The 15,726-nt window shown below is 41.6% G+C and overlaps 1 long non-coding RNA gene across 1 annotated transcript in view; it reads left to right on the forward strand.

Annotated features, from left to right (window-relative positions):
* The window catches only part of LOC140685552 (uncharacterized), a 40,286-nt gene extending 32,474 nt beyond the window's left edge, over positions 1-7,812 (forward strand). Inside the window, exons 5-6 of the long non-coding RNA XR_012058812.1 lie at positions 5,477-5,544; positions 7,635-7,812. This is a non-coding gene — a long non-coding RNA (uncharacterized lncRNA). The remainder of the gene's footprint in view (positions 1-5,476; positions 5,545-7,634) is intronic.
* The last annotated feature ends 7,914 nt before the right edge of the window (positions 7,813-15,726 follow it).

Consider the following 15,726-nt stretch of genomic DNA (forward strand, 5'->3'; position numbering starts at 1 on the left):
TACCCAAATCTTCTGGAATCTGGGGACATTTATTCACAGTGCTGTGAGGAAATGATCTGAGCCTAAAGCAAGAATACTACTTTCAAAGTAAAACAACTAAATAATTAACCAAGGTACCTTCTCAAAGGTGAAATTTGGCCAAGGTATTAGGGTTGGCACTCAGCAAAATGCCTAAGGTGTATCATGGATATTTGATGAAAGTACTTGGTCATCACTGTGATTTTGAAATTCATCCAGTGACCTGGAAATTCTGAGGGGTGGTTTTTAAAAAAGATTTTATTTTTGGTAAAGTCAGAGTGTCCTGAATTGTGCATAATGGATTCCTTCTATAGAATTACCCACAGGCAGTGCCCTCCATCTTGGTGTGACAGGGAAGTGAGGCTCGACCCTGAGGTAACGGGACATTTATCTGGAGCTTGGTGAGAGAGCCCGTCCCCTTGGTACGCTGAGGAATTGAGGGGAGAATGTGCAGTTTGGATCGAAACTTCTAGAAGCTCAACACAGAGAAGCTGGTGCAGTGGAGACTGGCCTGGATAGCATGTAATTTGATTCTGTTGGGAAACAGAGGTTTGCCTTTGACAGAGTTTTGTCTCTATCAGATTATTATAATGAGTTCCCTCAGCTTCTCCTTAGGCATTATTCTTGCACCGGTTGGCAATGGGGGTTGAGTTTTCAGTAGGCTGGGTACCACTTCTATTTCTCGTTTCTGGTACTGGGTTTTAGCAAGTCTCAAGCAGGAAGCCTGCCGTTCTATACGCGTATCTATGCGTCTATGTTACTTGAGGAGGGAACTACAAGGGGCAGAAAACTGTTTGCTCTTTGTTACTTTAAATTTTGTTTTAGAAGAGCAGCTGAACAAAGAGAAATTCTAGTCTTTTACCCTTTGGACTTTTTTTGTACAAGTGGATCATCTGTAAGTTGAGTTATGAAACTTGGAGTTTATCCAGTTGTGTAGTGGCTAATTACAAAACTGCTTTGTTTAATTACGTGGTATTTTATAGGAGGGCATCTTTAACCTTTGTCACTAGCGCCAAATGGAAGGAGACGCAGCTCTCCATGATAAGTAGCCTCATTCTAACTGCATCTAAGGTTTATTTAGAAGCGATTCATTTTTAAAGACGTATTCTCATTCACGTAATTTTTTTTTAAGTAGGCAAAAGCTGCTGAAGTAAATTGGGTTGTGGGAACAAAAGTGAAGCAAGAGCAACTGCTTGTTAATAGTCTGCTCCACTGTTTGGACTTCCTAAGTCCGCCTCTGGTTAGCACAGACACTGCGGGTTCATTTCTGAAACATGAGGTGAAGCCTTATAGAACCAGGTGGCTCACTAGAGGAGATCAGAGGATGTCAAAGTACAATTTAAAAACCAGAACTAACGTCTTGTATTTAAAGAGGAGATCAAAGGGGACACCATGTCCAGAAGATTCTTTGCACATATTATCAGAAGTGACTATCAGAAGTGACTTGTTGACACTCACTGCAAGGTCCCTGTGCAAACTGATGGTAGATTAAACAGTTAAACCACTACATTTATTCCTTCATCATGATTAGTGAGTGACTTATGAGCAAGGCAACACAAATCCAATGCTGCCTATGGGGTCTTTTTTGATTCTTTTGCCTTTAAAATGTAACTACTAAGGTAACCTTTTAAAAAAAAGTCATGATATCTTGTATGTTATGTCTTGGGGATGGGATTGCTTAAAATAATTCATAGAAGTAGAAAATATACTAAAATTTATAAAGGTTTTAAAATGTGAATTTAACTAAATTCAAACATTCATTAAATGGGTTCTACCACGAAGAGTAAGACATGGTCTCTGTCCTTGAAAAGCTTTTGGTCTAATGGGAGAGAGAACATGTGCAGATGAGTGACAGCATAAGAGAATAGGAGAGAGCCACGATGCTATACGAACACAGAGGTGAGGATTTCTCTGTTCAGGGGCATCAGGGACAGCTTCCTACAGAGGCAGTTTGAGTCAGGCTTTGATGGATAGTTTTGTGAAGCACGTAGATGAGGGAAGAGCATTCCACACGGGCAGCACTATGGACAAAGGCTGGGGGTGGGGACGTGGGCTGTGTGTTTGGGGAGCAGAAAGCATTTCAGTTCGGCTGGTGTTTGGTGAGGCCCGAGGGGCATCATTGCATCAGTGGAGGAAAGCTGGATGATGAGATGGGATGTTTAAATGATGTGAAAGTGTGTTATCATAGGAATTGGCTCACACGGCTAAGGAGGCTGAGATATCCCATGATGTGCCATCTGCTGATCGGAGAAGAAGGCAAGCTGGTGGGGTGAGTCCCAGTCCTAGTCAGTCTGGAAGGCCTGAGAGCCAGGAGCACTGACATCCAAGAGCAGAAGAGGATAGATGTCTTGGCTCCAACAGAGCAAACTCACTCTTCCTCCACCTTTTTGTTCTGTTCAGGTTCTCAAAAAATTGGATGAGGCACACCTGCACTGGTACAGTTAATCTTTACTCAGTCTGTTGATTCAAGTGTTCATTATGGTTACCAGTGGGGAAAGGGAGTGGGAAGGGATAAATTGGGAGCTTGAGATTTGCAGATACTAATTGCTATATATAAAATAGATGAATATCAAGGTCCTACTGTACAGCACAGGGAACTGTATTCAATACCTTGTAGTAACTTATAATGAAAAAGAACATGAAAAGGAATGTACATAGGCACACGTGTGACTGAAACATGACGGTGTGCACCAGAAACTGACACAACATTGTAAACTGATGAGACTTCAATACAAATGTTCATCTCTTACATAGACACCCTCGCAGACACACCCAGACACAATGTTCAGCAGCTGTCTGCGTTTCCCTCAGCACAGCCAAGTTGCATATGAAAGGAACCGTCACAGAAAGTAGAGGCCCGAGTTAGTTGGCAGTCCTGCTTATTAACCACGTGCATTTGGATGCCATTTACGATTCAGAATCCTAGTTTCCTCAATTCTAAAAGGCTATCAAATTAGTTTCTGTCTGCCCTGTCAGACTAAAGTAGTTTACACCCCAACTCCAAATAAGCTGGGGAATCTCAGTGCCTTAAACTGTAAAAATCAAGTGTCTCCTAATATCGCAGTCCAGTTTGGTGTTGGGAGGGGGTGGTGGGGCAGTGTGGGGTCGGGGACAGCTTACAGGCACCTGTTCTTGGGCTGCCATCATCCTTAACATATGATCTTCAAATCACCATGGACGGGAAGAGAGTTGAAGAGAATGGGGGAGACCTTTTAGGGACCAGGCATAAAACCACCAAATCTGTTCACATTCCATTGACTAGAACTAGTCACATGGCCCCACCTAGATTCCTGGAGTTTAAAAATCAAGTTTTTGGTGCCTGAGGGTAAACGAGATGTTTTAGGGGAACATACAGCAATGCTCTGTGAATCTCCAGTGTTGTTATGAAGATAAGGTCCATGACAAGGCCAGGGTAATGTATATGAAATAATAAATGTGAAAGGACTGGTGTCTTGTAAGTCACTCCTTAATGTGTTAGTTTTTTAAGACTGTTATGTGTTGATGTGTCAGTTTTTAAAGACAGATTGGGGCCAAGATGATAAGTTCCTTAAATTATTACCAGTTAAGGAATTTATAGGTTATGGGGTGCAACTAAATTTTTTTGGAGAGGGAGGTTACTTACATTTCTGCATTAGGAAGACTGAACAAGTGTCTATAGGCTGCAGATACTGGGAAAACTAGAATAGTCTTTTCTGGTTGTTGAGGGGCAATAGAGCGTGGACTAGGGCAGGGGCAGGGCTGATGGAAGGCTAGTGAGAAGCAAGATGGTGGATACGATATTTTATTAGTCGTTGTTCCTGCAATATCTTCCCCAGAAGCTGTCCCACAAAATGTGTTAAAAAAACACTGCTGAAGGAATCAGTAAGGACTGGATGAACGGATGAGTAAACGCGTTCCAGTCTGTAGAACAGTTAGTCTTGCGTGCGACTGTCTTCTCCTGCAGCTCATAGATTCACTGAGGTTGGGGATGCTTTGCTTTCATCTTTCTGTAGGAAAGGGCATGATGTGAGCCTAGTAAACCCAAACAATTAAGGGATGTGTGTGGCAGTGGGTCCTCATACATGAGATTGGTGAAGAAAGTTCGCAGCTGAGAGTTATCCTGGCTCCACCAAGCCTGACAAGCAAACAAAGGAACAAAGCCCGTGAACCCAGGAGATGTGGACGTTACTCAGACACAGGGACAGATTCAGTTGCCTGTGTTGTTTTAGTTCGTTTGTTATTTCAACTTAAATTTCTGACTCCTCCTCATGACATGTAAAATAATAAAATACTACTTTGCTAAAATCCAGAGGATTTACGAAACAAACACTAGTTACAAGAAGCTCAAAGAGCTGAAACAAATAAAACTCTATCAACTATTTTGCTAAAGAAAAATTATAATGACAAATGTGTTTGCTTTTCAATTTAAATGTAACAGCTCTATAGGCAGAATATTGTCTATGGTTATTATATTGTTTTAACTCTCATTTTTTATATAATGTTCAGGATTTCAGTAATTTAGCAATTGCTTGTGATAAACCATTTAAACATTTCTTTTACATGTCTCTGTTTCTCTAATGAACTTTTATATCCATTTGAATTAAATGGATTGGTGATGGAGAAATTCATAGAAATCAACAAATGTGCTTAAAATTGTATGATACAATTATCTTATCAGTTGCAAGGTGAAAAGTTTATTTATTGATTCAATAAATATTGATTGTCTTCCATATGATAACTCTATGCTTGGGGTGAGGGATTCAGTGGTGAATTTACTGACAGCAGGGAGCCAGAAAATTGAATCTTTACCCTTCAGTAGATTGAAGCAGATGATGACAAAATCCTTCAAATATTTTTGATCAAGACAGCTTTTCAGTGCGGGCAGTACCAATTTTCCCTACAACTTCACTTTCAGGAAATTATATTTACGTTTCTCTTGTAGTATGAGCTTGTAACAATGATTAAACCACTGTTTTAGCTAGACAATGTCTAACAATCAGAGGGCTATCAACTTTGACTTACTTGGTTTTCTAATCCTTTTAGTTTTAGAGTTGAAAGAACTTGCATAGGTGTTTTCAAAATGTATGTATGTAATACATTGTACACATATATAATATACATGGCATTATATATATTATACGTTTTCCACATTGAAATAATATAAATGTGCTATGCTGTATTTTCAATGACCTGGAATATAATAAAATTCCAAGTGTATTCTCTGGCAAAGTGTAGAACGTCTGAATTTTTCAGTGTAGATCACAAATGTGCTGTGTTTGATCTAATATATTGATATATACTATATGTATTCACTATGATATGAATTGATCTTGGAACAGGTTAATCAACTAGAGATGCGGTTGTGTGACTGAAATGCTTAAATGTTTCTGTGTGATTAATAGAAAGATTTGTTAATTGGTAGGTCATTGGGGCAGAGAGCAGATGCACATAAACCTTTATGAAATTTTACTTTTTTTAGGTCATGAAGGTTTAGGACCACAGAATCCTGAACCTATGGACACATTTTAAAAGCAGATCCAGCCAAAGGTTAATTTTATTCAATTATAATTTTGTGTGTTTGCTTATAAGGCTATAGTGATTTTTAAACGGATTAGACAGACATTGCTCATATCAGCAGGAACAGAACAATGATTCTGGGAAATGTTAATCGGAGTTTCCTAAACAAAGGATCTCTGATCAGATTAGCGTGGGCTAGGCTAAGTGCTAGGTTTTCCCTTTGGTTATTCAAAACATTTACTGCCATATTGAAGTATTGAGGAGGGCTTCGGTGGAAAAAGAAAAACCTATTGGACTTTGCTTGCAGTTCACAAACTAACTTAATTGTGCAAGGGAAGTCTGTTTTTCTTGGAACACCGATTAACACTACCCAGAGCAGTTTTTCTTTAACACCAGTTTGGGAAGTACTGCATTAGCTGATTCAAAGACTATAGTTAATATTATTAAAAGTGTTAACTCGAAATGAACCCTAAGGCCAAACAGAATTCACTGATTGGGTTTCATGACTTGATGATCTGGCCGACCTGTTCTTGAGTTTCCCTAAGCGCGCTGTGCGGTCGAGGCATCTTGCCGGTCCGCGTCCTTGTCCCTTTGTCTTCTAGAATGAACTCGTGACTAAACTGCACGAAGTTAGTTCAAGAAGGTGTTAGGACCCATGAAATACTTCCGTGACCCCGGTAAATGTCAGGAACTGTGAAGGTCCCTAGATACTAACCCGCTCTCAGGCTGACACTTCCGCCCGGCGCGGCTTCGCGGGCAGGAAACCCGCCGGACCCTGGGCGGGGACGCGCGCGGCAGGCTGCTGCCTCCGGGCCGGGCTCATGCTGCGGCGGCTGCCTGCCGTGGGCCCTAGACGAGAGGGGTGAAATCGGGATTAAGCGTTCAGAAAGTTTTAAAGCAATTTGACGGGGTATATGCTTGGTAAGTCTAATAACACAAGTTTTAGGCTTGTATTTTGTGGGTTTTTTTTAATATTAAAAGTTTCCAAGAATTAATTTTTATAATGTTTTATACAAGTCTGCCTTGTTATTGACATTGGGTCGGGAAATACACTGGTTCTTAAGCCCTAATAGTTTGGGCAGACAGCGGTAGGTAAGGCTTATTAGCAGGGAAATGGTACATGGGGCTTTTCCACTTGCGCTGATTTCTCTGGTGCCAGGGAGCGGGTGGCTTAAGGGAGGTGACGCTAGAGGCTGAATTTAAGTTAGCTGGTGGGTGATCGAGTTTGTACCCTGGAGGGACGGTGACAGCCTGAACTGAGGGACCGAGCAAGCAGAGACAGTGAGAGAAGGAAGGGTCTGAGGGGCATCAGTAGCAGCAAACATTTACCAAAGCCCTTATTGGGCACCTGGCACAGACCGAGTGCTTTCCGTAGGTTATCCCATTTCATCTTCCAATAGCTTGTAAGGCTGCTCTGTTGTTATCACTCCCATTTTACAGATGAGGAAACTGAGACAGAGAGATTAAGGAACTTGCCAGCGGTCACACAGCTAGTGAGTGGTGGAGCTGAAACTTGAATTCAAGTGGTTTTTCTGGCTCTTAAGTACAGTGTTGTCCAACCGGGCAAAGTCAGTGAGGCTTCCCGGTGAATTACCTGGGCCACGTGGAGGAGAACTCTGCTCGGGAGAGCTCAGGTTTACCACCTGACTTGCCTGGTTGTTGGTGCCGATGGGTCCATCGCAGGGCAGGGAGGAAGTTCAGCTCTGGCAAGGGGCCAGGAAGGTGAGGAGTTTATCCATGGTGGACTGAATAAAATTGCAGAAATGAAATGAACTGCATTTGGTGATTTAAAAAAACCCTTTAAAAATTAAAAAAAATATTAGGGGACTCTGAGAGAAGTACTTTGCTTGGTGCTCCAACTTAATTCTTCAGCACCACCCATCAGGAGGGCAGGTTAAAGATGAATGGCAAAGGAGAAGGGAAGTTTGAAAATGGCCACAATGTCTCCACAAACCTGGATGATTGGGAGCATGTCAAGACTGAAAGTCTGAAAGGGAAGTAGGTTTTACTTAGGGAAGGGGTAGAGACCATCACATAGTTATTGAATGTCTACTGTGTGTTAAGGGTTCACACTAGGTTCCAGAAAAATCTTATAAAAAATATATTTTTATCAAAAATAGGAGGAAGTCATCCTTGCTGTCTTGTTCCTCTTGGAATCCCGAGCCACCCTGGGAACAGGCCCAGCCTTGCCCACTGGACAACAGCACTCACATGGCCTGCTTGCTTTTGTGGTCTCAGCTGACAGCCAGTTAACTCCAAGAAGCAGAAGCACCCAGAGTGGGAGCTCTGACTGCCAACACATGGGTAAGAGCCCAGAACTGCCTAGCTGACCCCATCTGAAATTTCTGGTCCATAGAATCCTGAGCTAAGTAGATGGTTGTTTGGTTGTTGTTTTAAGCCACCATGTTTGTCATGCAGCAGCGGGTCACGGATGCACACAGTCATTGCATAAATGCAAGAGTTGAAGACTCTGCAGACTTGGGAGTAAATGAAATCACCAAAGGTGAGAAGGATTGAGATTTGAATGATTTATTTTATTGTTTCTTTCATAGAATTTTATTTACTGTAAAACAACCCCAAACTTACAGAAAAGTTGCAAGGATAGTACCAATAACTCCTTGTTCTTCTCTTTTTTGAATCATTTGATGCCCATCATTCCTAAATACAACCATCAGAGTCAAGAAATTAATATTGATACATTACTACCATTGAATGTTCAGATCCCATTCAAGTTTTTTGTTGTCCCCATAATTTCTATTAGAGAAAAATAATCCCATTTCAGAATGTGCCTTTAGTTGTCTTGTCTCCCTTCATTCTGGAACCATTTTTTAGCCTTTCTTTGACTTTGATAATCTTGACTCTTTTGAAGATTTCAGGCCAATTATTTTGTGGTATGTTCCTCTTTGTGGACTTGTCTTATGTTTTCTTATAATTAGATTCAGGTTAAATGCTACTGAAAAGAATATCATGGAAGTAATGCTATTTTCTTCTCAATGCATCTTGTTAGGTTGTGAATGATTAATATTTGTTCCACTACTGACAACGTCCACATTGATCAGTTGATGAATGTTGTGTCTGTCAGCCTCCTCCACCATAAAGTTATTATTTTGCCATTTGTGAAGAATAAGTTTTTTCTGAGCACATACTTTGAAATCATGAAAATAACCCATTCCTTACCAAGCTTTCAGTTTTTCATTTGTTAGTTTTTATTGGTATGAACTTATGGGTTTCCTCTTTTTATTCAATGAGTTATAACCTGTTATCATTCTTTATTTTGATGCTCATGTTGTCCCTGATTTGGCTGGTATGAGCTCATTCAAGCTGGTCTGTCTTCTTTTGACATGGCCCCAGCGTTCATTGCTTTCTTGTCCAATGAGCTATTACAAGCTCATCTTGTAATTTCTTGGCCCCTGCCCAACAATGAGCCATTTGTTCAAGGAGCCCTGGTTCCTTTTAGTGGACAGTGGTACTTAGAAGCCAAGATCCGGGTATTGAGAGTGCTTGTTGCTGCTAGGATGTCATTCCTTGTTTTCTCAATGATAGAGCTAGGGATGTATATGTGTATACACACACACGTGCGCACACACAAACATATAAAATGCATACACAGATAAATACATTTGCATCCATGTTTAAAAGTCTATCTTTACAAATGAAAAACAATGAGTTAAGACTGATACCGCCAATTCTAATCCAACACTATAAGGTTCACCTTACTTTTCTCCCTTTGTCTATTTATAATTCTGCCTTTCAAACAATGAGAAACCTGGCTCTCTTTATCCTTAATAAATTGTTATTTGATTGATTCCTGGGTATGTAATGATCACCTGTCACCACTGCAATCCCCTTGCTCATGTGGAGGTCCTCCTCCCAATGACCCACTCCACCCATCTGTGCCCATTCATGACGGACCTTGTTCAAGCTTTGGCAGCCCACTTTAGGCCACTGAGGTCCCGTCTCATCCCTGATCTTTGCAGATTCTCACCTTGTTCAGCCCCAGCTAGTGACTTTAGGACTGAATTGATTGGGAAGTAAAGGGGAAGAGGAAAAGCAGTTAGACTGATGGAAAGCTAAAGAGAAGGGCAGAATGGTCATGGCAGGAATATGAAAATCCTTTTCATGATGGTGCTTGGATAGAAAACAGCAATGCTGACCTCCACTGCAGTGAAGCCCACGACTGAAGATCCAGAAGAGACTTACTAATCAGCAGCAGGGTTTTGAAGAGCAGTATCTAAAATAAATGCAGGGGAAGGGTATAGCTCAAGTGGTAGAGTGCATGCTTAGCATGCACAAGGTCCTGGGTTCAATCCCCAGTATTGCCATTAAATAAATAAATAAACCTAGTTATCACCCCCGCAAAAATTAAAACAAATGCAAATATTATGTCCTAGGCTCTAGAAAAGAGATACACCATAAACTAGCCATTCATCAAAAGAAATTAGAATATTGCCAGAGCTCAAATACAGGGTAAAATCTATCTGAGGTTTATTGGCTGCATGCCAACCCCTGACTGTTGCCCATCAGATCAATGATCCAGTGAAGGGTCATCTTGTGTTCCCTCAGTGATTCCAGAGTGATCCCACCTTTGAGCTGGACTGTTTCCTGTTTCTCCCCTACCTCCAATAAACACAGATTTAAGAGGACACTGGCTTATTGGTGACATGTTGAAAGCTAAGCTGTTTTGCCAGGTGGTTTTCAAAAGTAAACACTGCAGATATGTTCTTTTTGTAAGTGCTTCTAGAGGTAAATAGTTTTCAGAAATGAAGGTGGGGAATGGCATAGATCAGAGAGGTGAGAATTGTTTTCCCCTTTAAGAGTTTCCAGAGTGATTATCATCTCCTTGACTTTTGCCCCATATGTTGCCTTGAATGGCCATTGCCTTATCGGCTCTTCGCTGGTGTAATTTATGTACGTTTTCAGATGCCTCCTTAAACATTTCTGGGTTGCTGACGTCCTTTGTCAATACACACTTTTATTATTGAGTACCCATGGATAATTTGGTAATGCTTTATGGATTAGGTTTAGGATTGGAAATGCTCCCATGGTCTCTTTCACCAATCAAAGGAGAAGAGTGCAAGAATCAAGGGATCATGGGAATGAAAGTTGGTTTATGTGATTCTTCCTGTTTATTCTGGAATAGTCAGTTGATTTAAACAGACAATATGGGCCTTTATGACCTAGAGCTCAGTACACTAAAAAAGCAGCAGCTTAGTGAGTGAGAGTGTATTTGTGTGTGTGTGTGTGTGTGTGTGTGTGTGTGTGTTTGTGTGTGTGTGTGTGAGTGACAGAGAGTGAGAAGAGAGAATTAGCTTGTTGGTTTGTCTCTTACCAACAGAGTGTACTTAATAAAACTTCATTGTACTCATATGTGCTCATTTTCACTACCAAACATCCTTCCAATTTTATTTTGTTTTGTTCTCTTTATCTCACCTTAAATTAAGAAAAAGCAAGAGAGTTTGAGAGAATTAATTTTCAGTTAATGTCTACACCTTGAAATAGATTCCACTTTTCTCTGGATGTCTAATGATTAGATTTCAGTAATAATATTCAGGCATTTTTGAGCCAGAGATAGGAGTGAGCTGTGTGTTTAGTCGCAGACTGTCGGCATCACTCTGCAGTCTTCTTCAATATATCCTAACGGCAGTCACTTTCCTCTAATGGTAACTCACAGAAAAGCAATAACATCCTCAATAAAAGGGTTAATGACATTTCCATCTCCTCTGGGGCCCTTAGATTTTGCTGAATCTCTTTCCAGGATGGAGGAAATCCTATTAATGTCAAAGTAAAAGCAGAGTATGCTGCACCCATTGGCACTTACTCTGTCTCTGGTCATGGGTGACGGCAAGTACTACATTTCCTCCTAGAACCCATCTGAGCATCATTTGAAATCTCTTCCCATCAAACCCTGGATTTGACCAAAGAAGGGATGTCCTTGCCCAGTGAATAAGCAAATCCAACCTGCAGGTGTTCAGGTCGCTAAGCATTTCTGTGGCTGAGGCATGGGGAGCTCTTCCCCTCTTTTGAATTAAAATGGGGGGTAGGGATGGGCAAATAAAGCCACTGAGAGAGAGAGAGTGCAGTAGTTCTTTTTTTAAAATAATATACAAATGTATAGGAAGATACCTCTCTTTACTCCTGTCAAGAAAAGAAATGGAGGGCAATACCTGGACAAAGGAGGAGCTGTAGCTTTCCAAAAGGTTCTGAGGATAAATAAAACATATACTTCACTCCATCCCTCTTCCTCCTTTTTTTTTTTTTTTAACTGCCCTAAAGCAGTGCTTCTTAAACTTTAACGTTCACACAAATTACCTGGGGATGTTGTTAAACTGCAGTTCCTTGTTCACTGAGTCTGGGATGAGGGCCTGAGATTCCTCATTTCTAACAAGTTCCTAGGTGGTGCTGATGCAGTGAGCCACACTTGGCATAAGAGCTGGAGCAGGAACTCTCAAAGTGTGGTCCTCTGACCAGCAGAGTCACCTAGAGCCTTGTGAGAAATGGAAATCCTAGGGCCTTGGCCCAGACTGGCTACAGTGGGTGGAATGGCTTCCCCAAAGATGTCCACCCTCTTATCCATGGATCCTGTGTATATATTACATACAAAAGGAAGTTTGCAGATGTAATTATGGTTTGTGGACTTTATGACAGAGAGATTATCCTGATTTATCCAGGGGGCCCAAGAAATCACAATGAGTCCTTCAAAGTAAAATATTTTCTCTGGCTGGTGTCAGAGAGATGCAGCAGAAGGAAGACATAGAGAGATTCATAGTGGGAGAGGGACTGGCTTTGCTGGAGGAGACCACATGAAGAGCATGGGAAGGAATACAGGCAACCTCCAGAAGCAAATCTAAGCCCTTGAGAAAGTCAGTAAGGAAAGGGAGACCTCAGTCCTACAACCACAAGGAACTGAGTTGGTCAGCAGCCTGAATGAGAGCAGAAGGGGTTTCATCCCCAGAGGCTCCAGGAAGGAATGTAGCCCTGTCAGCACCTTTGATTTCAGCCCCATGAGACTCTAAGCAGGGGACCTGCTTGAGCTGTGCTGTGTCTGAACTTCTGACCCACAGAGCTGTGTGATAACAAAATTGTGTTTTCAAGCTACCCAGTTTGTGGTAGCTTGTTATAGCAGCAATAAGAAACTGATACACTGACTGACTCAGAAATTCTGAGTAGGGGTCCCAACAATCTGCCTTACGTAGCTCCGCAGGCCATTCTGCTGTGCAGTGTGGGAAGAGCGTTCTCTAGAGCAGGCATAGACCTCGGCATAAATGGGCTTCTGCCGCTTAATAGCTGTTGCAGCGCTGGCCAGTCTCCCCAGCATCCGAATCTTTAGTTTTGTCCTTTGTAAAATGGGGTTAATAAAACCAAGTGTTGGTGTGAGAACTTTGATCCAAATCTCTGGTAGAATATTTCCCAGTTCTTATTATAGTAGGTCCTCAAAAGTTACCTTCTTTCCTTTCTTCCATTTCCTGGCATGGACACACTAAATGCAAGCAGTATTGACGAGTCTGATGTCAGCTTTCTGAGGCTTAGGGCTTGGAACTTGACCTTGATTGTCACTGAGTAAATCTGAGCTGTAAAGGGAAGAACAGAATCACAGGAAGGAGACGGAGGGCTAAGTTAGAAGCAATTGCCCTGCTCAGCTTAATTGCTACTCTTCAAAAAAAGAACAATGACTGTGCTTCCTTTGTTCTCAGAAAAAAATTCAGCACTATTTCAATCTGGATAGAGAACATTTATTTGGTTCTAAATGTGACCCTTTAGTCATGGCCCTAGCAAAAGTCAGTTGTTTACATCATGCAGTCTTCGTAGCGCGACCACAGCAGCTACGATGTGTTTATATTCTGTACATTCTTAAGAAAGCAATGTGCTGGTTTATCAGGGTGCTCTGATGCTCGTTATTTTTAAAAATTTCAAGTGTATTTTTCTTCCCATTTGTTTCCCCCCCTGAGCTGGAAGTACTTGTGAATTTTTGCCCTTTATCCACTCTGCGTGGTGAGCTGCTTCCTGGGGTGATTACACATTCTTCTCCTCTATGATCGCTACAGCTTTCCCTTTCTGACCATCAATCACTGTGTGATGAAGTTTGTTGATTGGGTTTATTTTGCAAATGATGCAGTTTGCAAAGTCCCAGGTTCATAGTCATTTTCCATTGCTGTCTAGACGAGACTAAAACTCTCAATCAATCAACACTTCTAGATTAATTTTTCTCTCTCTGTGAAATAAAAAAAAGTGAATTAAGAGTTAAACTCGGCTTCCTGGCTTATGTATTTATTAATCAATCAACCTTCCACATAATACTAAATTAATGTTTATGGTACAATATCTGCATACTGATGTCTGTGTCTGCCAGCTCAAAAACAGTGCTGTGCTGGAGCAAGAGTCTATCTGCTGTGAACATTTTTATAATGAGCTGCAGCCCTGGAAACACTGAAGCCCATTTAAAAAGTGACCTGAATAATTTCTCAGAGAAAATTAAATGGGTGAACGATCATGAATAAGAGGTAAATATATATTTAAACAGCATCAAGATGGCATTAATTCTTTACTGTGCAGCCCTTGGTTTTACTCATATAAAACCGCAACTGGGTAATTTGGGGAAGAGCTGGGGGAATTCCATGACCTACAGGTGCTCTTCTTTTAAATATACATGGAGCCCACATCTCCCATGTCCGCATCACATTTCTTTGTCACGTGTGCTAAATGTTCTTACTGCCCAGAGAATGCCGCTCAATATCCTTTTCTGTTTAACATGTTGATTTTCTCCAACGATGAGGCTTAGCGCAGCGGTTACTTACCTGAAGTGTGGTCCTCAGACCAGAAGCATCGACATCACCTGGGTTATAACATCACTTGTGAGAATGGCTGAATCTCAGATTCCAGATCTTCTGAATGGGAATCTGCCTTTTAACAAAATCCTAGGCAATGTGTTTGTGTGTCAGAAGGTGAGAACCCTTAGAGTGAAAAAGAGTCTGGGAGGTGGGGGTGTGGGGACGATGGAATGTGAAGGATAGAGGTGGTGAAGGACAATATTGGACAGACACAGACTTCTTACTGACTTGCTTTCAAGTCCTGAAGTGTTTGGAAAGAGTCTGTTGTGTCCTTTTTAGTCTGCTGTTCAGTAGGATGCGTGTGTTGAACGACTGAGTAGAGGGTGTGGTTTGTAATTATGCAATCAGAGTGACTTGTGTTCCATATTCTAACCTTGGATAAGAAGCAGCGTGGCCAGTGGAAAACCCGAGGTTGTTAATGGCTACACAGAACTAGGTTTTAACTCTAACCCTGATAATATTATTAATCATGTCAATAGTTTATGTGCAAAATAGGCAAATAACAATGCCGTCCCAGATGGATTACACGAGATGACACATAGGAAACTCCAAGTTCAGTGATGGCAACCAAGTAGGTGTCTTCGCTTCTTCTTTTCTACTGATCACTCGTTGGTTCACCCCATCACTACTGTCACTTGCATATAAATATATGTGTACAAATCTGTCTGTCTATCCATCCAACCATCTGTTTCTTACCTATTTATCTATCCTTTTTTCTTTCTACCTATCTTTTCTTTGTGTCTTCTGATATCAGTAACAACTTCCTGTCTTTCCATCTGGCATACCACCTCCACTATCTTCACTCCCTTTCCTGCCTCAGCAAGTGAAGACATGCAAGCAAGTCAGGTCGTTGGGAAGCAGTGTCCCCAACAGCTGAGCTTGCAAGTTATTGATGGCTCTTGTGTTATCATCATGTGTTAATTGTGTCCAGCCTCTTCGACTGCTACTTTCTTTTTTCTTAGAAGGTGACTGGCACTTCTCAGAGCCCATCTTACTCCTTCTAAGGTGTTCTTAAGGATCCACTGGCCAAGTGAAATGGGTGTCAGTCTGGGTTAGATGTGGCCATGCACATTTCTCTCCCAACCTGTTCCCCATCCCCTTCGTTCTTCTGTAATTGTGTTGGGTGAGCCCATAAATATGCATGGAGAAGGTGAGACTCAGTTTAGGCTTCCGTTAGCATTCGGGTTCTGCATGCAGCCCAGGTAATACTAGACACCAGGGTATGGGGAGGAGGGAGGCAAATGCATCATACCTCGTGTCCTCACAGGTAAGGCTCTTAGCCCAGGTGTTGTCAGGTAATCCAGATCCTGACACTGAGACATCAAGATTTTGCTACTGGAGCAGATCCTTCAGTGTGAACTGGGATCACTTCCTGATGAGCCAGACC

Source organism: Vicugna pacos, chromosome 14, assembly GCF_048564905.1.
Source record: "Vicugna pacos chromosome 14, VicPac4, whole genome shotgun sequence".
Lineage (NCBI taxonomy): Eukaryota > Metazoa > Chordata > Mammalia > Artiodactyla > Camelidae > Vicugna > Vicugna pacos.